This window comes from Elgaria multicarinata, chromosome 1 (genome assembly GCF_023053635.1).
Source record: "Elgaria multicarinata webbii isolate HBS135686 ecotype San Diego chromosome 1, rElgMul1.1.pri, whole genome shotgun sequence".
NCBI lineage: Eukaryota > Metazoa > Chordata > Lepidosauria > Squamata > Anguidae > Elgaria > Elgaria multicarinata.
The window spans coordinates 137,104,465-137,131,031 of NC_086171.1; positions in this window are offsets into that span (position 1 = coordinate 137,104,465).

A 26,567-nucleotide genomic window follows, 5' to 3' on the forward strand; every position below is an offset into this window, starting at 1 on the left:
CACAGAGTATAGCAAAAGCTTCAAAGTACAGCAAAACCTACAAAAGTAGGAGTGAGTGAAGTTAATTCCAGATACATTGAATCTCTCACTTGTTCTTTATTTCAGTGATTTTAACATTAAGATGTTATGTAGAACAGATTTGTCTTAAATGTGTGCTGTAAAATCAGACATGTGACCAAGGCTATGTTGGGGTGGGCACGCCCCCTTGGTACTGGACACGCCCCCTTGGGGGCGACCATGTTGTCCTCCTTTTTGGTTTCCAAAATATGGTCACCCTATTGAAAGCAGAAGCTTTGGTAAAGTGGTGGGTTAAAAGCCTCATATAGAAAAGTCCCAAATCTCACAGTTTTTACAGGGCATGACTGCAATCCTATGCATTGTTTGCTGGGAGTAAGTCCGACTGGATTCAGTGGTGCTTATATCTAACTGCATAGGTTCAACTTATAAAACTGGATTTTCCTGCCCCTAGAGATAAAGCAGGTGGCAACACTGTGCTGCTTCCGGTGCAGCCTGAAAACAGCTCTTTTCCAGCAAGCATTCCTTAACTAACCAGCCATGGCTTTTATTGGTATTCTAAATAACTTTAATAGGGGTTCCTGTTCCGGTCTGAGGAGGGAGGACACCTTGCTCCGAGCTCTCGGAACTACCAACAATTATTTTAGTATTCTTTTTTTTTAACTCGACTGATTTTAGCTCTCTTTTTTCTTACAAGCCTTGAACATTTTATCTTGTATTTTAAAACCAAAGCAAAAAAAAAAAAAAAAAAAACCTGGCAGCCTCTCAGAAGGAGGAAGGCTGTGCGGTATTTTGACCTCCTCTGTTTCTATATAGCAGAGTTGTTGTTTTTAACTTTTTAACTTTTTTAATGTTTTACTTGCTGCTGTGGAGCCGTGGAATTTTAATCTTCTGTACCTGAAGCTGGGCTGAAGCTGGGCTGTTCTCTAACAAGTAAGGAGCGGCAAATAGAGGGTTCCCTGGATGTTTTGACTCCCTTGGATATCTCTAGAGAAGCTCCCCCGCATACCAAACCTCTCAGGCTGCATCGAGGAGGTAGAAGAACCAAACAAGAATCAAAGAATTAAACATGAAATAAGAGAGACAGGAACTTGGAATTAAAAGAAGTAAGTCATCAAAGAACCAAAGAATTAAGAAATTAAGAAACAAAGAAGAAGGAAGGAAACGGATAAAAAGGCAGAAGCAAAACAAACAAACAAAACAAAATATTTGATTACCAGTAACTACGCTATACATAAATCCTTGTCGTAAGTGATCCCACTCTCTAGATGCTGATTCCCCCAGGTGTGTTTAATGGCAGGACGTCAAGTCCAATTAGGAGCTAAGTATTGGGAGGTTCCGAAGCATTAAAGTTGTTAATCATCATCTAATCACTAACTCTTAAAGTTAGTGAACTGCCCTCACCTGCTTACAGGGAGACTGCTTTGTCTGTTAGTAAACCAGCTTATCTGCAACTTGGACTGTTTCTTCCTGCTGCCCTTAGAGCTACCGCCATTCAGACGTAACAAAAAGGAATCGCCGAAAATACATTGACCACCAGTTACTGGATATCACTCCTTGTGCCTCACTGGGCTCTTTCCAGCTCCCTGACTGTGTGCAACACGATAAGGAGCACAATGGTCCTCACCAGGGACGGATATAAACAACTAGGTCTGGTCCCAGTGACTGAAGATGTGATCTCCTATACTAAAGCCCATAAACAATTAAAAATTACTAACTTCTTTGCCACCAACTCTGAGGAAAATCCCAATCCAACGCCTGAGACAAAGACTCCTGATTTGGAGGTCTTAGACTGGTCCCTGGGTCCTCAGAGTATAATGAGGGTTATGGAGTGGGAAAACCCAGAGGAACGTAGATGCAGTTTAGCCGCAGAACTTGCATCTGTGGGGGCTCCCCTTGCAGAGACTAGACCTACGTCTCACGCATCTGAAACTCCTCAAGGCAGTTCTACAAGTCCTGTCATACCAATCGGCCGGGTTGCATTCTCGGACAAGAAACTCGATTCTTCATCTTCATATCGAAACACTCACTCTATCTCTTCTGAAAACAAAGACCTCCACGCAGTAGTCAATATGCTTAACAGCCAACATGAGCTGACCAAGAAACTGTTTCTGAATTGGGCTGACGATATATCTTTGATAAAGAAGTTTCTATCAGAATGCAAGGAGCTTCTGACTACTTTAACAGTCTTTGCGCTTGGCAGATCTAAAGAAGGAATCCAGGGCAAGTCAAGTGAAACTGAAATAAGGACTTCTGGAAAAAAATCGACACCAACCTCCAACGTCATATATGTCAGCGGGCTCTCTGCCAAAGATCATCCAAATAGGGAGGTTAATAAAAACACTCACGATATGAAGAGTGATGATGAAGCTGATGTTGATGAAAGTAAAGATAATAACAAAACAGTCAAGCTCAGCGGCAAACGTAAACTCAAAACTTCAAAGGTCCCAATTTGTAACACAAAGAAATCAAAAAATATAAAAACCCTTCCTAGTTCGAGAAGCATACCCAAAATGCAATTTGATAGATTATTTAAGCTATTGGAAGAAAACGAGAATGGAAGGGACAGGAACCCACAGGGAAGCCCCTCGAGATCATGCAAAAAAATTAAAAAAGCAAATAAGGACTCTGCTAATAGGGCCTGCCTGGAACAGAAACCAAATGCTCTTTGCCTTCAAACCCCTGTTTCCATCAAAGATGTGACCCAGGACCCCTGGTCAATCTCACATCTCCCAAAAAAGGTAATACCTATTACCTCAGCGGTATTGGAGTTCAATCCAAACTCGAACTATAACTTAGCTAACAAACCATGGCAGCTTCAGCTTCTGAAACAGAATCTAGTTTTTTCCAATTACCCGAAGCCCAAGGGGTGCTTAGCACAATCGGAGCGTATAATACACCTTATACAAGTTATAACAGCTTGCACCTCACTACAGCTTAACTCAGACTCGGTCCTTAAAGTAGAATATATCTTTTATAACTACCACTCAGCTCGAGCCATTGTAACATTTGTGTCACCCAATATAGCTTCCAGAATCTACAAGGCTAAAGAAACATTCCAAAGGATTGGCATGAGGGTGAGCAGGCATTTTGAGGATGTATCCCCAGTTTTCTCTTTAAGAACCCATTGCTTCCCCAGACTTGCTAACAATGCTCCACCGGTAGGGGAACTGATTGATCTAAATATGTCTGATGATTATCCCCCTACTCTCTACCAATCATTCGAAATTAACCATAGTGTAGGCTTCTCAAATGACAATAACAAAATCGACTGCTTTAAGAAAATTACACCAGACAGTACCAACTCTGTCAACAAGGACCTCTCACCCGAAGAAATTCAGCTAATTGACAGCTATGACGCCCTACCGGTGCAAGAACAACATAAGATTTTACTGAGACTTTCCAACCTTAGAAAGCTCCTTATGCACAATAACCAACACAATACAAAGTGCCTAACGACAATCAGCCCAAAATCCCCTGACCGCTATTCTGTCGTGGAAGCAATTCCAGCAGAGGATCACTGTGATACGTATGAGGGTGCGCATCGAACATGCGATCTGCAGCAACCATATTCCAAGGGAGGCGTGGCTTTGAGCCCCAAGATTGTGATATCAAAATCCTGCAATCTACACCAAAACACAGCACTTGGCAGTGTGGGCAATAGGGAGCCCTTAGCTGATCCACACAGGTGTACTAAAAACGACCCTAAAAGTAAAATCTTAAGTTCAAATCACTTATCTTGGTCTAACTCGAAACAGCCAGAACCCCATGAAGGTGTTTCCTCAGATCCTATCAAATCATGCAAGCTAACCAGGGATCTACCCAGCCCCCAAGTAAACTTTTCCAACGGCTGTATCCTGGAAAACCTGGAAGGAATCCTGGACACAATCACCGAGCAAGATTGACAAGGAAAGGGGAAAATAACTCCTCCCCTAAAACTCCTCTCCTGGAATATCGCTGGGTGGAACTCTAAAAGTGGGAACCAAAGTTTTCTCGACTATCTGACAGACTTTGATATTGTCCTGCTACAAGAGACTTGGTGTTGCGAGCACATACATGTGAATGGATTTGTATCCTTTTGTCTTCCTGCACTTCCCAATAAAGGCAAGGGTAGAGCAAGCAAGGGGCTGAGTCTCCTGATTTCATCCTCCCTCGATGCCAAAACAACAGAGCTGCCTAGCTGTGACTCCTCTGTGCTGGCCCTGATCCTGGAACTGAGGGCCTTTAATTTGACCCTACTTTTATTTAATGTCTATTTTGCTCCAGCAACTTGCAAGGAGGAGGCAATGGCTTCCTGGCTTAAAGCCGATTGCTTCTATCTGGAAACGATAGCCAAATATCCGCACGCCTACCCCATCATTGCAGGAGATTTAAATGCAAGAACAGGAACTTACCTAGTGGACCCTGCCAACCGCGGTGATAGCTTGATTGCAAGCAAGGAGCAACTTAGAGCCAATGTACGTCATTCTAAGGACTCATTTGTAAACCCTGCTGGGCAATGTTTGCTCCAATTTGTCTCAAAAAACGCCCTGCTTATCTTGAACGGCTGCTGCACAGATGATAACTGGGGTGAATTCACATTCATCTCCTCCAGGGGGGCCAGTGTGGTCGACTACATTTTAGTCCATAAGGACCTGAAAACCCTGGGGTGTAACCTCCGAGTTGCGGAACGTTTTGACAGTGACCATCTGCCCCTAGAGCTTTCTCTCCATATTCCAGGGCCTATTAGGATGGAAGCGAAACATTTTCCACTCTCCAGCCCACCCTTTGCTGTGTGTGCTAAAAAGCTCAAATGGACAGACAAAACGGCACAGGCATTTGATCGGCTAGTCCTCTCTCCCAGCTATAGGAACACTATCGCACAGATTTTAGTAGACGCGCCCCCTGAGTTGGGAATCTTAGCCTACGAGGAGCTAATGCAGGACTTGTACTCCTCCCTCCTAAACAACCTCAGCAACCCCAAATGCAAGAGAGCTCGTACTAATAAATGGTTTGATTGGGACTGTGTAAACCTTAAAAGAAAAATTCAGCTCACCTACCGCTCCTACCGTGAGAACAATGAACGCCAACTACCACGCACATACTATGAGTTAAAGAAAAAATACAAGAAGCTCCTGCAACACAAAAAAAGAGAGGCAGACAGGGAAACCTGGCAACTACTGATAGGGGCTTCCATTTCCAACAATTGTAAAACCTTTTGGCAGATAGTATCAGGTGCCCTAGGTAGCAGCAATGGCAGCATGGAATGCCATATACCGGCTGAAATCTGGGAGAATCATCTCCATATCGCCTTTAATGACAGCCACATATCAAATTCTGATCCGAGACTGCCACCTGACTCCCCTAACTGGCCCAATGTCAATATCAGCACTGTAGAGGACTTAATACTACAGTTAAAGTCAGGTAAGGCTCCTGGACCAGATGGCATCCCTTCAGAGATGCTGAAAAGCAACATCAGCTGGTGGACTGCCCTGCTAGCACCTCTTTTCTCCTTAATAAATAAAACTGGGTTAATTCCCGCAACCTGGCTAAAAGCCATTGTCATTCCAATATATAAAAAAGGACCCAAAAATGACCCATCCAACTATCGACCCATTAGCCTCTTATCTGTAGTTGGTAAGGTCTATGCCAGTTTCTTGGCCTTGAAACTAAAAACATGGATCCTTGATAACAATATATTGGGAGAAGAACAGATTGGCTTTAAAGCAGGCTGCTCTACTCTTGACCATTGCCTGGTACTGGCTCACCTGGTTCATAAATATTCTACACCCAGTGGAGGCAAATTATTCACCGCTTTTATTGATCTCAAATCTGCCTTCGATTCAATATGCCGAGCCCATTTTTGGAGCAAACTGGAACAGCTTTCTATCGAAAGCAGGCTTCTGTTCCTGATTCAATCTCTGCATCATAAAACATCTGCCCAGGTTCGTTGCAGTAGAGAAGGACATCTCACAAATGAGATTGTCACTTCACTTGGTGTCAGACAAGGATGTGTTCTCGCCCCCATGTTGTTCAACCTTTATCTGGCAGACCTCCCTGTCTGGTTGGCTTCATTACCATCGCATGCACCCAAGATTGGTTCAACAAAAGTTTTCGTTCTTCTCTATGCTGACGATGCCGTTTTGATCTCCCAGACTCGACTGGGCCTCAAGAGACTACTAAATGGTTTTGCCAAATACTGCGAGAAAAACCTGCTGACAATTAACTATTCAAAAACCAAAGTGGTAGTTTTTGCCAGGAGGAAGGTAAGATTCCCCTGGTCCATGGGGGGAAACAGAATCAACCAAATTGACGCATATAAATACCTGGGCATATGGTTTCATGAAGCTCAAAACTGGAGGGCACATGGCAAACACACCAAGAGTAAAGCTGAACAAACTATTGGTGCGTTATCCCGATTCTTCTATGCGAAAGGTGGGAAATATCTACCGGCAGCCATCCAGGTTTACAAAGCTAAAATAGTGTCTCAGACTCTATTTGGAGCTCCAATATGGTTCCCACACTTCAAAAGTTCTCTTGAAGGAGTGCAACATCTCTACCTCAGGCTTATATTTGAAGTCCCTAGATGTGTTTCTGGTGCTGCCCTCAACTTGGAGGCTGGACTAAGTACACTTAAATGCCAAGCTTGGATATTCACCATACACTACTGGCTCCGCTGTCACCTAATGCTCACCCCCAACTCCTTGGTTACCAAAGTCCTGTTAGAACCCTCCGAATCTCACTGGTCTAGGGCAGTGGTGCAAAAAGTAACCTCAATAGGGCTATCCCCTTTTTTCCTGCTATCTCTGGACTTGGACAGCGCTAAACAGATCACCAAACAGAGACTACTGGATATAGACCACCAAGAGCTCCGGGGAACTGCCTGGGGACCATGTTCCCCCCAATCATTGGGTCTCCCAGTCCCTTCTTGCAAAGACGGAATGCCATACCTGGGTTGGTTAACCATTCCCAAATACAGGAAAGCATTCACCCTAGCAAGATTTAACGTCCTCCCCTCCAAGTTGCTGGAGGGCAGATATAAGAAAATTCCATCCAAAAACAGATACTGCCCATGTAATAACATTGAGGTGGAATCCATTTTGCATGTGCTCTTCCATTGCAATTTTTACCAACAGGCAAGAAAAGACCTATTATGTCCTATTATGCAACGTCTCCCTGGACGATCCCCTGAGTCACTCCTGATTAGTCTACTTCAGGGCTCCAGTAAATCTACCACTGAGCAGGTGGCCAAATTCCTGAATTTGGCCATCCGCACCAGATCGCTTATGGATGTTGATTGCGTTTAAATCCACAGATTAGCAATTTTATTATCTATATATCCCTCCCTTTTTCACTATGCTAGGCCCCAATAACCCAATTCTGTTCCCTTTTCAGAAACCAACAAATAACCATCTAGTATCTTTAGTGATTTTGTAACACTCCTTCTTTTTATCCCTACTCTGTATTGTTTTATATAATGGTGTATCTTCTTGTTTTATATTGGTCTGTTGACTGTAAATAAAGGAATACAATACAAATAACTTTAATATACTGTTTAAATCTTTTTATCTTTCCACTATTTCATTTTTTCACTGCTCCAGAATCTATTTTAGATATGGAGCGGTATATAAATATTGTAAATAAATAACATAAATAAAAATACAGCACATTGAGCTTTAAGAACAGATCTTCAGCCAGCAGGAATGCAATCTTTAGCTTTTAATTAGAAATTCAATAGTTTAAACAATGGTTACAATTTAAACTGCTACTGTGAAGTACGAGCCCATGAAAGAAAAGAAAAGAAAAGAAGCAACCAACCAACCTCTGCTCTATTATTTTCTTCATTCTCTGACTTTCTCTACGTTAAGCTGTCCCAAACAGTAGTAAACTTTGAAAGCCTCATTATTACCTCATAACTTGCCAGAGTAAGGAGGGTCTATCATTTACCCATGCACTCTGGCAGATGATGTCCTTGCTCTAGCAGCAAGGACATCATCTGAGAAGACTACTTGTTCATCCCTGGCCGATGGCTGGTTGGCCACTATGGGCCTTGCTAGACGAGGCATTAGTGTGCTTTGAGGCCCGGTTTCCCTGCTGTGCGTCCACATGACGCACAGGAGAATCCAGCCCCAGGCCGCACCGAAGCCTCCCTTAACGCGCCATAAGCAAAGTCGCTTATGGCGCGCCTTTTCCGCAGCCCTGGCCTGAGGCCGGGACTGCGGAACGTCTAGCAAGGTCCGTGGCTTTTTGTGGCTACTCGCTTACTCGCGAGTAGCCGGGAAAAGCCACGGACTGGGCACAGCAGCGCTGTGCCCATCGGGGCGGCGGGGGGGGGGGGAAGGCTGGACCCGGCAGGGGGCGGAAGAGAGGAGGCATTGGGGATGGCAAGGGGGGAGGGCGGGTGAGAGAGAGAGTGTCGGGTGCCGCCGCCCGGACAATGCCCAGCATGGGGGGGTGCGCCGCCGCCCAGACAAGCGGCGCTGCCAGGGCAAGGCCTGGCATGGGGGGCCCTTCGTTTTTTTTTAAAACGGACTTACCTGGTCCACAGTCTTCAGGCCGCACGTGGCAACTTTAAACTTAAAAAAAAAGGCGGATGCTGCAGGGATCCCGATGTCCCTGCGTGTCCCGCGTCTGGAAGCCGGGGCGGCGCACGCTAATGTCAGCGCGCCGTCGCCCGGCCTCCAGGCTGGCTCAGCCGGCCTGGTCTAGCAAGGCCCTATGTGAACAGAGTGCTGGACTAGATGGAGCCTTGGTCTGATCCAGCATCAGGGCACTTCTTAGGTTCTGATGACTCCTGGAGTTGCGCTCCCCTGCATTCATGACACAAAGCCATTGTATTTAAGCCCAGAAATCACACACAAAAATGTTTCTTTCTGAAGTACCACATACTTGCTAAATTACTGTGGCATATATTCCTGTCATGGGAATTCACTTTACCAAACATGGGAATGGGGGGAGCGGATGTACAATATGGTTCTCTACACACCCAGGTGTAATTAGCCATTCTTAGGTGGAAATAATCCCATAATTCCAATACTGGAAGTGTAAAAGCCAGGCCTGGCTGAGCTACTGGAGCAATAGAATAAGTATAAGGGTGCAGTGGTCAGGTAAGTGCTTACTTTACACTGAGGGCTGTCATAGGAGACTACCTTAAAATGAGTCAGACTACTGAATCTTTGAGTCCAGCCCTGTCCACTCCACCTGGTAACAGCTGTCCAGCATCTCAAGCATTGCCCTCTCTTGACTCTCATCCTTGAGATCCTTTTAACTAGAGATGCCAGTCTGGGCCATTCTGCATGCAAACCTATGTCTTCTCCATTTTACACACAACAGATATTGGCTAATACAGAGGTGGGTAGAAAGTCGATCTCCAGATGTTTTGGACTTCAAGACCCAGCTTTTCTGACCATTGGCTATGCTGGCAGGGGCTTCTGGGACTTGAAGTCCCAAACATCTACCTTCTGCTCATCCATGGGCTAATACACAAGGAAGATAGAATTGGAGGAGAAGGCCAAGCTTTTTTGCTTCCTACCTGAGCCTGTATTCAGGGTCTTTCCCTTGTCTTCCAGGAATCATACCCAAGCCTTGTTACATGCCACATGTATGCCACAAGCATGGCAGGTGAGTGAGAGAAAAAGCATATTTAAGAACAAATAGATTAAAGGAAGACACCTCTTTTGCAACCAGGTGTAGGAGGAAAGGTTCTCTCTGTAATCTTGATGTGAGAAGGTATAGAGGAGAAGCCTTCTACCCTGCATGGACAATAGAAGAAGTGGAAGAGAAGCTGTCTGAACAGCCTTCCCCAACCAGGTGTCCTCCAGATGTGTTGGACTGCAACTCCCATCATGCCATTCTGGATGGAAATGATGGGTGTTATACTACAACACATTTGAAGGCACCAGGTTGGGGAGGGCTGTCAGAAGGTGTGATGGGCACAGGATGCAAGTCTGTGTGATGTATCTTCTCTTACATTAACAGATCTACTGTACTGGCATTTGATTTAAGAATTCTGTGAAAGTCAATTGACTGAATCCTGAGAGGTGCTAAGCACCTCTGGTTTCTATCGGCAAAAAAAAGGGAGTTGCAGGTGCTCATCATCTCTAAGAAAGTGGTCCAGTGACTGGAATGTAAAATGTGACATTACTATTATCTCCAGCTCCAAATGCTCCGAACAATTAGCTTCATTTACGCAGGCAGTCCATTCGCCCAGTGATGTGTCACATTTACACTCGTAACTCCCGTTAGCGGTAATAGGAGTTAACAGCATAAATTCCCCATGAAGCAAGAGATGAATGGACTCCGAGGAGTGAAACATTATGAAACCCTTTGCAATTTTAGACTCATCTGAAACCATCTGATTCCGCTGAAATGCTCTCATGCTATGAGACACATGGACTTTTTAAAAGCGTATGTGAGCCTTGTGTGTGTGTGTGTATTATATATATATATAGAGAGAGAGAGAGAGAGCACATCATTAATTATTGTGTTAAATGGGAAGCGTCCTATTGATTCGTTAATTCATATCTAATCATATTATAGAGACAGTTTTAGGAGGGTTTCAACTAATGTGTGTGACAGCTAATACATGTGACTTGAAGTGCTTGAAGTGAGCAAAAAAGGAAGAAAATGCTATAACCTGTTTACCAAAGCACCTATTGGGACAAATATGCCATCACCCAGGGATTCTATACCAGTATTTAGAGGGGCTTAGCCCACTTGTTAACCACTTTTCCCCAGTGCAAGTTGTCACCAGGAAGTGCAGGTGTGTTTTTACTGACTTCTGGCACTAGACAAAGAGTTTTAGTTCAATAACAACTCTCAGGGACCAAGCTTTTGTCTTTTCTATCTTTTACTTATTTTAAGTAGATCCCTAGTACAGAATAAACACCAAGCACATAAGGCTGACATAAACAAAATCAAAACAATTTCAAGATACATTTCTAGCAACAAGTCTTGTGAAGAGCAAAACATCATAGCAAAATGGCATCTTACCAGTTTTCCCAAATGAAGCAAAGAAGGTGAGTTCTCCCATGAGGACTGAAATCTTTGATAACTGCACTGCCTTTTATACCTATTGGGCATTTTAACATGTGTTTATCAGCTTATGTACGTTCAGATTTCTATGTTTCCTTTCAATACAATAGAAGTATTAAGACATAACTAAATCTACTCTAAAAATCTATATCTCCTGGGCTAGATCTACACTACTGCTTTATAGTGGCATTGAAGGGCACTGATTAGTGGTGGGGCACATTACACGGAGTGTCATCAGACGACCATTTTATCACATGCTTGTTATTGCCCACATACATTTTTTGCAGGTCCTTTTGACAATGATGTCCACTTCCTGCACGTCTCCCACTCCTTCTGGTCTTCTTTCGGACAGAAATAAGACCCCGGTAAATCCAATTATTTTGTTTTGTTTTTTGGAAGTGAAACATGCTGCCATTTCCTACTGTGTACAGGAAAGGAGCATGATGAAAATGGCCAGTGAATGTGTGAAGAAAGAAGTATTGTGGGACAGAACCGGGGGAGGGGGGAGCGACAGTAAGGAAACACGACTTCCCTCCTGTCTGATGATGCTCACATTCTGTATATCACTACCCTGGTGTTATTTCCTGCTTTTTATTCAACATTATCCAAAATACCACAACAAATGTCACTGTGTCTCCTACAAGATCTAAATGTAGAAGAGGGATATAGTGTTACCACCATGGGATCGTGATGATTTCACACAAGGTGTAGATCTAGTCCTGATCTCAAAACTGGATTTTTAGCTACAAAAACATGTCTGTGCGACAACATTCATGAACATTATAATATGCAGTGGCAAATAAATCTCTGTTGTGGCACCCCAGCTGTGGAATGAGCTCCCTAAGGAGGTGCACCTGGCACCCACACTATATTCTTTTAGATGCCAGGTGGAGACCTTTCTATTTTCCCAGTATTTTAACAGTCTATAAATTAATTTCAACTTTGCTGTTTTAAATTTGTGTTTTAAGTTTGTATTTCTGCTCTGCTGCTGATTTTATCCTGGGAGGGATCTACACTACTGCTTTAAAGTGCTTTAAAGCACTTTATAACAGTTTTGATAACTGTTGGGGCCCAGGACACACTGCATATACAGTTTTCAAAATGTTTTAAAAGTGCTTTAAAGTGCTTTAAAGGCATTAGTGTAGATCCCACCCACCCCAGGTTGTGCTTTTATAATGTATTTTATATCATGTTTTTATACTGTTGTTTTATACTTTGGTTTTAAATTTGGTGAACCGCCCAGAGAGCTTTGGCTATTGGGCAGTATAAAAACACAATAAATAAATAAATAAATTTACTATTTACTAAAAATATTTACTAGTTAACCAGGAGAAAATCTAAATGCTAGAGCACACAATCAACAACCTGTAAGAGCACACTACAGCAACAGTAAAAAAAAATCCCCTCCCCATAACAATCAATATTACAAGACATTAAAAGCTTAGGTGAAAAGGACAGCCCTTGCCTGGAACCTAAAAGATAACAAAGTTGGATCCAGGTGGATATTGTTGGGAGGAGTTGGCAAATGACTGTTATTATTCACCAAATTGTCCTCTGTTATACAGTGCTTGCAAATTTCTGTATAGACCCCACACAGGCAGCTCCTGCTCTTGTAAACATTTTCACTCCCCCCCCTATGCTTTCCAAATCCAAAATAAGCTTTTATTTACTTCAATTTAACAGTTTTCTTGGGATGGTTTTATTCTTTCCCTTTGGGATGCTTTAGTACGATCAGGCACAATACAACTCTCTTGTGGCTGCCAGAGCTATTCACTGGTGCTGTTAATGGGTTCTATTCCTACAAAATCTTATTGTGCTAAACTTTTGCGGGGAGGTGCTGAAATCCCTTAGTGCGGGCAGAGAAGCAGCATTGCAATTTGTATGCAGGTAATCTCAGGATAAACCAACTGTATTAAATATAGTGACTGGATTTCTATAGCTTTATCCTTATGTTGGCAAAACAACAATGACATGATTTTTGTATAGCTAATGTTGACACTAAGGAGAATCCAGGGCACAGGCTTGCTTACAAAATTAAAGTTTGCAAAACCTGCATTGTCCTCTTCCTCCCACTCTCGAAATAGAACTTTGTTCTGATGCCTTTAGACAGGCTAGCAGGGCTTGGGGCAGCTAGTGGGGAAAGAAACCCCACTGTTATTTCCCATCATTCCCCTGGATACAAAACTTCAGACACACTTTCATGTGGCCTTAAACCCCCCCCCCACAATAACACAGATTGATGTGGAAAGAGAACATAACAAACTTAAAAATGATAGAATCATTCATGGAAAGATTTATCCATCCCTAGATTCACATAGGGTGCAATCCTATGCATGCTTAGACAAAGAAAAGTCCTACAACTATCAGCATGGGCCAGCCAGCCATCCTTGCTGGGACATGCTGGGAGGTACAGGACATTTTCTGGCTAGACATGCATATGATGATGCCCTAAGACTAATAAGTGATGTGAGTAAGCCAAAATAGTTAACTTCAATTCCTGGCAAGTGTTGATAGCATTAACATAATATTTATATGAGTAGACTAAAGTACATCTCTTAAAATTAAAGCTAGTGAATTAAACAAGAGAGGAGGAAGCATATGGATAGATATTATCTTGGCATTTATTATTCCAGTGATTTGCAAATTAATTCCATTTCTCAACAAATCTGAGTACTTTACTATAATTGATTAGCTCTCTTACAATCCATGAGTTCTGATTAACTATCCATATACAGCCCATACATTATTGAACATTTTGAATGGGCTGCTAGAGTTCATCTGATTAAAATTTGTTTAAAATTTTGTGATGTAATTTCCAAATTCTCCTTGTAGTGATCACACAGGAACGCATCATCTTCAAGGCACAACTGGAGAACACTGGAGTTGCCTCAGCTCAATGTATTTATTTTGTTATGAATTTCATCATCACTGCAGACATATTTTAATTTCAAAGAAAAGGGCTTGTACAACAGAGCCAGGCAGCAAGCTAAAGGGAGGTCTCTGAGATTTTGAAAAGGGGTGGGATATTGCCAATTACGACATGTTATCATTTTAAACAACTACATGCTAAGATACCAATTACTAATTTTGCTTATACTTTCTATAGGAACACTCAGTAGTTACTAAACATTATGAACTGAGGAGTAGACAAAAGAGTAAGGGACCCAGAATTTAAATTCTCTGGAGACTGCAAGAAAGAACTACATTACTTATTCTCTCAATAATTAGTGAGCTTCTCCTCAGGCCATTTTACACTAATTGTCCCACAAACTTACCCATGATATACTAAGGACAGTAATCAGTGAGTTTCCATCTTGGCTTAATTAGTTATCTTGTTGTATTGTTGCATGTGCTTGTGCTTTTGGTGACCTGCATTTTTAACTTTATTTCAAAATAGAATTCCACATTAAAAAAGAAAAGAAACAAATGATAACTAAAACATCAGAGAGTTTGTTGGATAGCTGTGCTAGAAGTAAGATCTAATTAGGGTGACTCTTGAGAATAATTTTGCTTCCTTGAACAAAGTACAACAGAGATGGCTTTGAATTTAGACTTCACTCCAGGGATGCTACAAATATTGGTGATTTTCATTGGGCAGTTGTCAATAAGTGCCATGAATAAACTAAGAAATTTCCAAACTGATATCATGGATCTAGAAATAACAACAACAACAACACATTTTGTGCTAAATATTGCACAGTAAGCCAATTTCATACAATGGGGAATGATGTACAACAGTGCAGGCTGGTGATCAAGGCTTCCAAAGTTTTCCTCATCTGAATTTGTCCCCAGGTTTGACAATAATAACAATAATAATAATAATAATAATAACAACAACAACAACAACAACAACAACAACCCACCTCTCCCTCACGATCGAGGCAGGGAACAACACCAAATAAAATATAATAGATAAAATTAGTTAAAAAGAGCACATAAAACCAATACAATATTAAAATAACCACAGCATCTTAAAATTCTTAGGTTTAAAATTCATCTAGGTAGGCCTTCCAGAAGAGACGAGTCTTTACAGCTGCCTTAAACTCAGAGAGAGCATTAAGCTGACGCATCTCCTCCAGTAGGACATTATGAATCACTTGGTGTTGTTTCTGGTTAAAACCAATGCATTTCAAATTCTCCATTGACTCATTGTGTATTTCCAAATGTTCTACATATTTATTTATTTAAAGCCTTTTTATCCTGCTCCTCGGCCAAAAAGGATCCCAGAGTGGCTTATTTATATTCAGTAAAACAAGACAGTCTCTGCCTGCAGGTTGACCATCTAAAAAAGAAAGAAAGACATGACACAAGGAAAAAGGAATGGGGAGGGAACAGGAAGCACACAAATATATAGTTCAACTTATTCACACACGGACTAATCTTGCCATGAGGAAGGCAAAAAACCCCTGCCCCCCTTCCTTGACAATTAGAAAGCAGGTAAAATTCCTTCCCAGCCCCATTAACTGGTGACTGACTTCTGTCCACTATGAGATCTGTGATTGCCAGGTGTGGGTGGGTGGGGAAGTCAGCAACAGCAGTCGTGCCAGCTGACCCATGAGGCTCTCTGCTCTTCTGTGCACCAGGCAGACCAGGATGGGAACTGCCTGCAGCTGCTCCACTGAGGTCTCCTCGTGGTCCCACCCCAGCCTTTTGATTGGCTCGGTGCTATCCAGCTACAAGAGGATTCACCACTGCTGCTGCACAGGCTCCTTTCAGCTTCTTTCTTTTCCTGCCACCAGACCAGAGCGTAGTAAGTGGGGAAACTTGATTTCTTTCAGCACGGCTGATGGAATGCCCAGCTTTCCCACCTCCCTCACCTCTGCCTGCTGGAATGGCTGGTGACACTTGAGGGAGGAGGAGCCTTTGTGGGGTTAATCTTCAGCAGGGCTAATGGAACAGACCTGTTTCCCACCCTCATTTCCCTTAGTACAGCACGCCACAGCTTTTCAGTAGGGCTGTGCATGGAATCCCCCCCCCAAAGTGCTTTGTGGCCCTGTCTGCAACTTTCGGATTAGGCCAATCAGCTTTGGGTCGATCCGATCCTCCCCTGCTCCACTCCACGAAGCGAGATCTGGAGGGGCGGACTGAGATTTTGCGCCCCTTCCCTACTTACTTGCCTCCATGGTGGATGGCGGAGGCAGGTAAGTGGGGAAGGGGGGCCAAAATGGGGGCTAAATAAGCCCCTCCCCCTGCCCCCTTACCTGGCTCCGCCACCATCACTGCATGGACTGCGGCAGCACCAGGTGAGCCCCCCTGCCCCCATTACCAGTGTTCGGAGCTCCGGATGGAGGCAAACCGCTTCGCCTCAATCTGCAGCTCCCCCACTGTGGCCTGCTTCTGCTTTGAGGCCTGGGCCTCAGTTGAAGCCTGCGATGGACTGCGCCGGAGGCAGGTAAGCCCCCCTGCCCCCTTACCTGGCTCTGTCACCCTCACTGCATGGACTGTGCCACTGCCAAGTGAGCCCCCCTGCCCACCTTACCTGTGTTCAGAGCTCTGGATGGAGGGGAACCACTTCGCCTCGATCCGCAGCTCCCCCGACCCAACCTGGATCTGCTTTTGGCAGAGGCAGATCGGGCCAGTCCACTCCAGATTCACGATCCAAATCGGAGCACAGCCCTATGTTTCAGTTCTTTTGTCTTGTCCCCCACCTTCATAACTCACTTGTGTACAGGGATAAAACACTGCAAAAAAGCCCTGTTAATGTGATTAAACTCATGATAGCATCAAGGTATGTTCAGTATGCTCAAGAGTCCATGCACACATCAGTAAAACACTGTTCAGGATCCTGATGTAGTCATCCATATGATCACATTAAGTTTGCACTCTTCATTTTCCTTTTTCAATGTTTCATCGATGCACTTTGGTAGCATGAAGAGAGGAGGTGGTACTACAGGGGCTCTAATTATGGAATTAATTTTAGAAATTCTCACAGTTAAGTTAGAACTCAGGAGAAGTGGAACATGGGGCCAGCTAAACTAGAGAAACACTAAAGGAATAGAGCAGAGGAAATCCTCTCACTATTTGTGATAGCAATCTGGTTTTGGTTTTGGTTTGCTTTGAATAGGTTACAATTATTAGCAATAGCCTGTCACTATGCGAAATAGATAAAGGGGCCAAATCTACACCTACAGCCTTTCACCATGGAGGAGGGCTGATTGCAATTTTTTCACTTCTGCATTTCCCGCAATGACAGGAGTGCCGTTGCGGGAGCACGTGTGCCCCGTTATAGGGGTTCTGCATGTGTATCGGTAGAAGTGGTGGACTGCGGCAGTGGACGGTGGAGCCAGGTAACCCCCTGACAAGCTTTGATTGCCGCCGATGCCTAAGGCTGGAAGTAGGCCGTGGCCTACTTCCGGCCTTAGGTGTCCGGCGGCAGTCGAAGCCGCCAGACACAAGCACGGCAGCGGTGATGGTGGCAGAGGGCGGAGCCAGGTAAGCCTCCCTCCCCCTCCCCACTTTCCTGGCTCCAAAGCTTCAGAACGGTCCAAATTGATTCGGACCATTCCGAACTGCTTCAGGTCAATCTGTACCTCCCCCAACCTGCTCCGGAACTGGTTTTAGGAGGTCTGGATAAGCCCACTCTGCTTCGGATTTGGGGGTCTGAAACGGAGCGGAGCACACCCCTACACCCTATCAGCTTTCTCCCAAAGCCAGAGGGGGCAATTTAGAATATCCCCTATTATCTTAACTACTGGTACAGTGCTCCCTATCAATCAGATAGTGCTCTTCTTGTTGTTTTTCTTCTTTCAGGTGACAAGTGATAATTTCTAAAACAGATTTCTTTTCTAAGGCAAAGTGTTTCCCAGCAACCTAGCCAAAAAGAAAAAAAGAAAAGAGAAGAGAAGTGGATTCATAGACAAGGGCTTCATACACGAGTATTTCATTAATACAACAAGAAGGCAACTTCCTAGAAAGGCCTCTTGGATATACAAGAAGGCGTAGATCCAGAGGATGTTAATGGTCAATCCTGAGTAGGGTCAGGAAAGCTACAAAGTGGTGAAGTGTCTACTACTTCCAAAACTCTGCTGGCTCACACTGGCTGGGCAGAAATTGAGGGGGCAGGGTCATCTTTTTTCTTCCATACTTACTCCTACCCTTTGGGGCCTAATCTACACCAAGCAAGATATTGCACTATGAAAGAGGTATGGAAGTGGTATATAAAAGGCAGGAGCGACACGAGGCAGGATATAGTACTGTGAAAACGGTGTATGGGTATGTATCAATGGGCTTCAACAGTTGTCAGGGCACTTCAATGCCGCTATAAAGCAATAGTGTGGCTCCTGCCTCTTAGACACCACTTTCATAGGGCAATACCCTGCTTGGTGTAGATTAGGTCTAGTTCTCCCCATTAACTTCAAGGGAAGGGAAATTAGTTATGCCAGCCCCAGGCTGGCTTAGATTGGCCTCTATGCCAGAGAAAGTAATTCTGTTTTCCCAATCCAACCCCTGCCAGTAACAACATCACCCATGGTAAATCTCTGCTTTTTGTGGGTACAAATTGGACCAACATCTGACAGAATTCAGATTGTTCTGTTAGCCCTGGAGTCCCAATTAAATTAGTGGGACAAGTTAATCATAACTAACACAAGATTTGATTTCAATGTTACTAAAACACTGTATTTCCTAACTCTGATTCCTTATATCTTGTTCCACTATACAGATTTACAATCTATAAAGACTTCTGGTACAACTTCTGAGCCCATCCTGAACCTATAATTTTAATCATTTTTAACACAACAAAAGCAGAATGTAATTCCAGAAAATTAGAATAACCATGTTTTGATAAGATTCAAGTCATACAACTCTGTAGTGTTCAGTTCTGCCATGTAGACATGATTGAACATTGTAAGACAGCTGATAAAAGATTCATACGACAATACCTTATTAAAATAAACAAGTTATTCTTTTCACAATAATTTGTTTAGTGCAGTTTCACAGAGCTCTGAACTAGACAAAACAAAACATCTTTGTGAGCTAATTACTTCTAAAATTCTATTAACATAACAATTCAATACAGCTGTTTACAGGGTATTCCTAGTTAGAGCTTTAGTTGCCATGACAACAGAACAGTTTTTAAATGAGGCAACTAATGTGCAGTTGTTATTTGGAAACAAAGACACATAATGCAAACCTTGGTTAAAAAAGAAAAAACAATCATAGTATATAAAATGTATATATTTGCTAAAGAATCTCAAAGGGTCTTTCTTCTCTTAAGACTTGTTGAACAGAAAATAATTGCTTTGGATTAAACAATGGGCCTGCTGCCAAAACACATCACGAACAATGTGATATTACATTGGTTTACAGGGATTGTAGGCCAGTGTTGTGGGCAGATATCCTGAAGTAAATGCTCAGGTTTAAGGGCCAAATTAAAATCAACTTACAAAATAAATTTGGGGTTATCGTCATGGTTGAAACCAGTTTACTAGACCATGCCACACTGTGCATCCAAACTAGATGGAAATGCCTTTGCTGGGTGGTTCACCTAACCATTTGGATGGGGTTGAACTCTTTAAGATTCAGGTGCACAGCTAGGAGATATTTATAGTAGGGCTGGGGCGGAAATTTGTTCGGTTCCCATTGGAATGTACCTAATTTTGCACTTTTGGACCAACAGGAAAAGTGAATTTTGCACTTCTCGAATTTGCAGTGGAATTCACCAAAATGGATATATTATGGGCAAATGCATGCAAAATTGTGTCTGTTAGTGAAAGTTAGTTAAAAGATGCATTATATTAGGAAAATTACTTGGCAAAAATGTATACATTAGGCAAAATTGCATTAAAAAACGCACGTACTAGGAAAAATGCACACAGAGAAGCATGCAAGTTTTCATGTGAATTTAAAACGAATCTCAATATTCAAGATGAACCAGACTTAAGATTGGAAAAATTAGAAACAGTGAGAAACTGAAATTGGTGTTTGTAATACGGCTGGGCATAATTCTCCTCACCATTTATCACCTGCAAAGCTGTGTGTAGGGGGTGAACATTGAGGGGGCAAAGGGAATGAGAAAAACTTACTTGTAAAAAGGGAGGGTTGATTGAAGATGTGCTGATTCACCTTCACTGTAAAATAATTAATATAAATCTGCACTGAACTTTTGACAATTTTTAAAGCTGAAAATAGAGCTTTAGAGGGGGTGAAATATTTCTTTTGACACACCCCATCCCATTACGTTCACCTTTTTGCTTGGCTAGATCACTGACATTATTTCACTTCTGCTGCTGCTCCATATATATATATATATATATATATATATGTATGTTCTTACAAATTTCTACATTCTCCCTACTTTAATAATATGGGCACTGATGTCTTGATTTAGTGTAGCCAGTTAGATTTGTCTATCAGAAAACAAACAAAGCCAGCTGAGAGTGAAGGCAATCTTTTATGTTTCAGTCATAATCATGATCCCAGATAATTGGTAGACACATGGTAAATAATAATAATAATAATAATAATAATAATAATAATAATAATTTATTTCTTACCTGCATCTCCATTTGGATCGAGGTGGGGAACAACAATAAATATAAAATACATAAAAGAATTAAAAACATAGTATACATTATTGAAATATCCTTGAAAACATCCTAAAATTCCACTGGATAGGCCTGCCGGAATAGATCAGTCTTTATAGCTTTCTTAAATGCTAGTAGACTATTAAGTTGATGAGTCTCCTCTGGCCGGCCATTCCACAGTCTGGGAGCAGCAGAAGAGAAGGTCCTTTGGGTAATACTTGTCAGTCTAATTTTGGCAGACTGAAGTAGATTCTTCCCAGAGGACCTGAGTGTGCAGGGCGGATTGTACGGAAGAAGGCGATCCTGCAGGTAGTCTGGACCCAAACCATGCAGGACTTTAAAGGTAATAACCAACACTTTATACTTTGCTGACATCATAATAATATATAGCCAATTAGATTTGGTTAGATCTAATATCACTGAAGGCAAGCAAAGTAAATTCAGGAGAACACTGCCTCATTCACCATTGAATATTTCACTGAAAAAGCAATTTCCTCAAATCACCAAAGCAGAATGTTTTTTGATAATGTCAGAATTGCTCATGAATATTGTTCCCCTTTTTTGGTTCAGCCCTAATTAAATGCTCCTAACGAGTTGTGGGGAATTGATGAATTGGTGTTATTCAGAATGTAGCTTAAAATTCCTGTTCAAGTTTATATTTTTATCCCAGATACACTGAGTAAGGCAACATCCAATGTTATGCCCAGATGGGATTCTTTTCAAACAGCAGTTGTGATCCACCATAGTTAATCTGTAATGTTCTGCCAGCTTATCTCTTGTGAGGGTGGTTGCAGCTGTACATGCTGCGTTTGAGGCTTCAGGTTTAATGCTACTGCTTGAAAATAATGCATCCAAAATGAAAAATGGAATTAGCCAATAACATCTTATGTGATATAAATAGGGATACTTCCAAAAATTCTCACCCTCCAAATTTCACCCCCAATTTTGGGTTTCCAAATTACCTTGTCCTGGCTGGCAGTGGAGTGATTATGGTTGGGTTGGGTTTCTGCTATTCTTTCAGTTTGGATCCTGACTGTTCTGCATATATACATTGCTGTGGCATTCTGTTCCTGCCATTTATTTATATATTATATTCATATCCCACCTTTCTTTTAAAGGGCTCAAGGTGTGACATGCATGGTCACCTTCTCTTACATTTTATCTTCACAACAACCCTGTGGAGAAGGCTATGCTGGGAAGTAATGACTGCCAATGCCCCCCCCCAGTAAGAATTTTATGGCCAAGTGGGGATTTGAACCTGACACCCTAACTAGTACACCAACCGGCTCCCATTAGTTTATGGACATTATTTAAATATTTAATTATAGGTTTGCACATATGCACAAGCAATTTTGGCATTTTTAATAGAACAGAAAGCACAGCACTTAAATGTAACCTCTTTCACTATCTTTGAAGATTCATTGCTGACAAATGTAAATGGAAAAAAAGCAGATTACTTGAACAATAGTGTAATTCATGAAGAAAGAGCCAGTACCAATTCCATGGTTTCATCCAAATCTCGATAAGAAGATCAGCATGTAAGTGTGCATCAAAGAGCTTCTATAAAATGTTGGCTGTTCAGGCCTAGGAAGACACACTTGCATGGTCCATTCAATGTGATATACATATCTGCAAACCTATAAAAACGAATAACCCTAAGGGATGTGGGAGGGAAGACAATGGGCCTGTTCACATGTAATGCTAAGCCGCCATGGTTAGAGTTGGGAAGCAAACCACAGTGCCTCAGTGTGTTGCGCATGGTGAGAAAAATGTGGCAACAATGGCTAATAAACCACCTCACAGAACCACTGCCCTGCAGTGGGATTAAGGGCCCCCAGGGTGGCTGACTGTGTTGTCTGTCAGGATCTCCACCGATTAAAATGGCTGTTACATCAAAAAATAAAATAAAATAAATGTGGTGACCCAGAGCAGTTGCAACTTCTAGCAATACTCTAGCTGGCTTGGACTTTCTTGATGGTTGAGATTGCCATGCAGTGGCTACAATGTCTGGCATGGCCTGATTGTAGTGGCCACTAGGATACATGGCCACAGTAGCAGGAAAACAATGGAGTAACCATGGAGGAGGGAGCAGTAAGTAAACCACACAGTTCCCAGTCATGTGACAGGTGTGTGCAAAATGGCAAGTCAAAATCTTTCTGTCTAACTCAAGTAACCCCTTGGGAAAGAGGTCAGGTAGACTGCGCTGAATGGGGATGCAGTACGGGTAAAGTATTTTTTCGCATGATACTTTTAATGCACGTATTTTAAGTAGAGGGGCACCGGCTGACAGATTTACAACAGCCACCTGGGGAAGGGAGGGGGACGAGATAGAAGGGCCTTGGTGCCAGGAAGAAGCGGCCTTATCAGTCTCCAGGCTGGAAACCACCCCGGATGGCAGGAAGAAGGATTCTGCAGCTGGGAAGGCATGAAACCAGGTACTGGGCTGTGTCAAGAGGAGGGAGGAACCAGAGATGAAACGGAAAGTTGGAGGGTATAAAGCGAGGGGGCTCCCCTTGGGCTTTTGTCTTGCCCCTCCTTATGGTGTGTGTGGAGGTGTTCATGGCAGTGACGGTGGCGGTGGCAGGGTCCTACCTAGGAGTAAGTAGTTTCAGCTAGGTTTTATTGTTTTAAGGTTACTGGGTTTATGCTATGCATGCCTGAATGGGTGCTCTTTTAGTTGTTCTTCCCGTTTGCACCCCACCCTTAGTTTAAATACATTCTTCTACCTCATTACCCATATGCTGATATTTCCTTGCGCCTTGGGTCAAATTCTAAATCCAGGGAGATTGGACCAGGGTTCTGGAGCCCTTCCCTAGGGGTTCCCAGGCGAAGGGACCCCTGGGAAAGTGGTAGCAGCGAAGGCAAGAGGAAAAGGTATTCATTCCCCGTCGCTCTACCTTTACGCCCCTAAATAACCATCCCTCAGTGAGCTCTGTAGTTCAGTGGGAAGTTAAGCTAGAGTTTCCATTTAAATCCCCTACAAACTAGCTATTATAGCAAATTGTCACTCTCGTATGTTAGCGATTAGAAACAAATGGCTATTCATAGCGCAGAGGGTAAATCCTGTATTGGGGTGGGGATGATGAATCAGTGACCGGAGAGTTATGAAGCAAAATCTTAATTTTGTGTGTATACTTATGCATATATCAAGCTCTTAAATTATGGCCCATGAAAAACACTTAAAATGCATTTAATATTAAGCACAGAAGCATCTGTATTAAAATCAGCAGGGGTTTTGCCCATGCACTTAGAGTGAAATGAGTTCAAATGCAAAAAGGTGTGTACATAAAAATGAATTGGATGTTAAGTTACATGATAATACAGGATAGATCTGACGCATTTAGCAGCAGTTACGTTTGAAGTATAACCTTCAGTGCACAAATAATTGATAACGCAGCAAAAAGAGCAGGTGAACAGTTAAAATGGCTGGGGTTTTTCCCCCTTCATAGTTCTACTATTATAATTGATGAAAAAGCCATATACGATAAAATCAAAATTGTCCTTTTATTCTTAAATTTGACAAGTTGAATTTACCTGGTAAGGATGACAATCTGACGAAACTTAGAAAAAATACGATAACTATGACTGAGAAACAGCCATTTAAGGTGTGTTTAGGCAGAAAAGAAGTCCTACAACTCCCAGCATGCCTCAGATAGCATGGCTAGCTGTAGCATGCTGGTAGATATGGCACCTTTTTCTAGTGTTGCACACATAATGTTTTTGTATTGAAAGGCAGCGTCTTTGTTTCTGAGAGCTTCATCAGATGGGGGAAATCAAGGTTCACTACAGTCGCTTCATCGCCCCCACTTCTGTTGCACAATACTTCCTCTTTCTCATGGGGAAGAAAGAAGCAATAAATAATGACCTTGTGGCCCATTCAGTGGGCATTTTTATCCCGCCCTTCTCCTGGACACAGCAGGAGTTCGCATCAAGTTCCATTTGTCACAGAAGAAGGCCAGAAAGAGTGGGAAATACATGGGAGGCAGACAGTGTCTTGAATAGGACCCAAAAAAATCCAGAAGTGCCCAGTAATGAGTGCGCTATAACACACTCATCTGATGATCCCCTGACTGTGCTCCTGCCCAATCAAAACATTTCTTCACTTCTCCTTTTGGCAGTTTAGACTATGTCAAAACTTCAAGGATTTTGAAATGTTATTATTTTAGAGTATTCCAAAAATCCATCATTGTATTCCTAATATTATGAGATGTAGACGTCCTTCCTTTTAAAAACAGGAAGTGATCTTCCAACAAGTATTACAACAGTCATTGTCAGGTAGGTTTTCTGAGGGGTAGAGGAAGTGCTAGCAATTCAGTACATGCCTGAGTGGCAGAGTGGCTCCTCTCGAATGGAACCTGCTCTCTTTCCACCAGCGCCATCCTCCCATGACTGCTGCCATACTGAGGAGACTAAACAAGTAGACCCATGAGGAGAGAAGGGAAGCTTCATTTGTGAGTCATTCACTGGTCGTGTTCAGACCTCGTTTTAAGCCATGATGGCTTAATACTCTAGGCACAGTAGTTTATTCTGAAAATAAGCTACTGTTATCTCCCACATGATCAGACAAATAAGCTACTGTGTGTATTTTATTAAGCTACTGTGTGTAATTTGAGTCATCCCTCCCACCCCCTGTACTGCTGCAGTCTTCCACCCAAGTAATGACACTGTTTCACTCATTTACAACATTGCAGCATCCTGTTTTAACCTTCCACAACATCCCAATGAGAGCAGAGAGTGTGGGGTAAAGTACAGGAGCTTAATTCGGGGCTTCCAGAATTGCCCTGACGAGCGAATGGTGGCGCTGAAGCACTAGAAGTTTGTAGGATTGGAACAAAATCTCACACAGAGATGCCTCTCATAGAGAGACACCCAACACACGCTCAAAACCTATTCCTTCTGTTTCTCTCACTGTCAGCTACGGCTGTGCACCACCTTGAGCCAAGGCCCTGAATCTGAAGCGAGGTGGGCTGATTCAGCCTGCCTCACCTCAGTTCCAGTTCAGCCCAAGGCACCCCGAAGCCGAAGTCAATCGGCTTTGAAATTTCGGGGAACCTTGGGCCAGTTCAGAGTGGCACTGGGTGGTCCTTACCTACTGCCATCATCGCTGCTGCCGGCTTCTGGCACATGTGAAAATAACTAGGCCGTGTGCGATTTTAAGATATTGCAGGGGCTCTGAGTGTTTAGGACTTCCATGGCCACCATAGTTTGTGGCCATAGAGGTACTAATCACTCAGAGCCCCCGCAATATCTTAAAATCGCACACGGCCTAGTTATTTTCAAATACGCCGGTAGCTGGCAGGAGTGGCAGTAATGATGGTAGCAGGTAAGCAGGGAGAACAGGGATAGGGAGGCATTTCTGGGTGCCGGCTGCGCAGTCAGCACCTAGAAAAGTCCAAGTTGCCTCGGGGACCCTAATCTCGCCTCGGCTTCAGCACCGAGGTGAGTCGGGCAACCCCCAAAGCACCCCCGAGGGGAATCGGGGCTGCTTTGGAGGCTCCAAACTGGCCTCTGAGGCAGATCGGGGTGGGTGGGTGTCCCTGCACAATCAAGCATAATTTGAAGCACTATAGTGCTCTTTCACTCATTCACTAAAGTGCTATAGCGCTAAAGCACAATTGTGCATGTCCCCCCCCCAAGACATTGCTAGCATGGATGGTTTAAGGTGTTCCCAAATGTTCATTTTCACCCATAGACACTGCCTAAATAGCCCATATAAGTTGTTTCCATTACACAGAGAATAACTGCGAGGAGCAGAGCAGCTGTGATCTGAACTACTTTTGCCACATAACTCTGTAGGCAACCCAAATAAGCCATGGTCACTGCCAGATGACAGGATAACCCACAATGGATTAAATAGCCCCTACTGCAGACCGTGGGTTATCAGAATGGGTTATTTTGTCCACATAAGCCATTAGGGCGATGCACTCTGCTCCGAAAATCTGAAGGTTCGATGAAGTTTCAACGAACCTTTGAGTTTTTGGAGTGGAGAGGAGATAGTTTAAAAACTGTCAAATA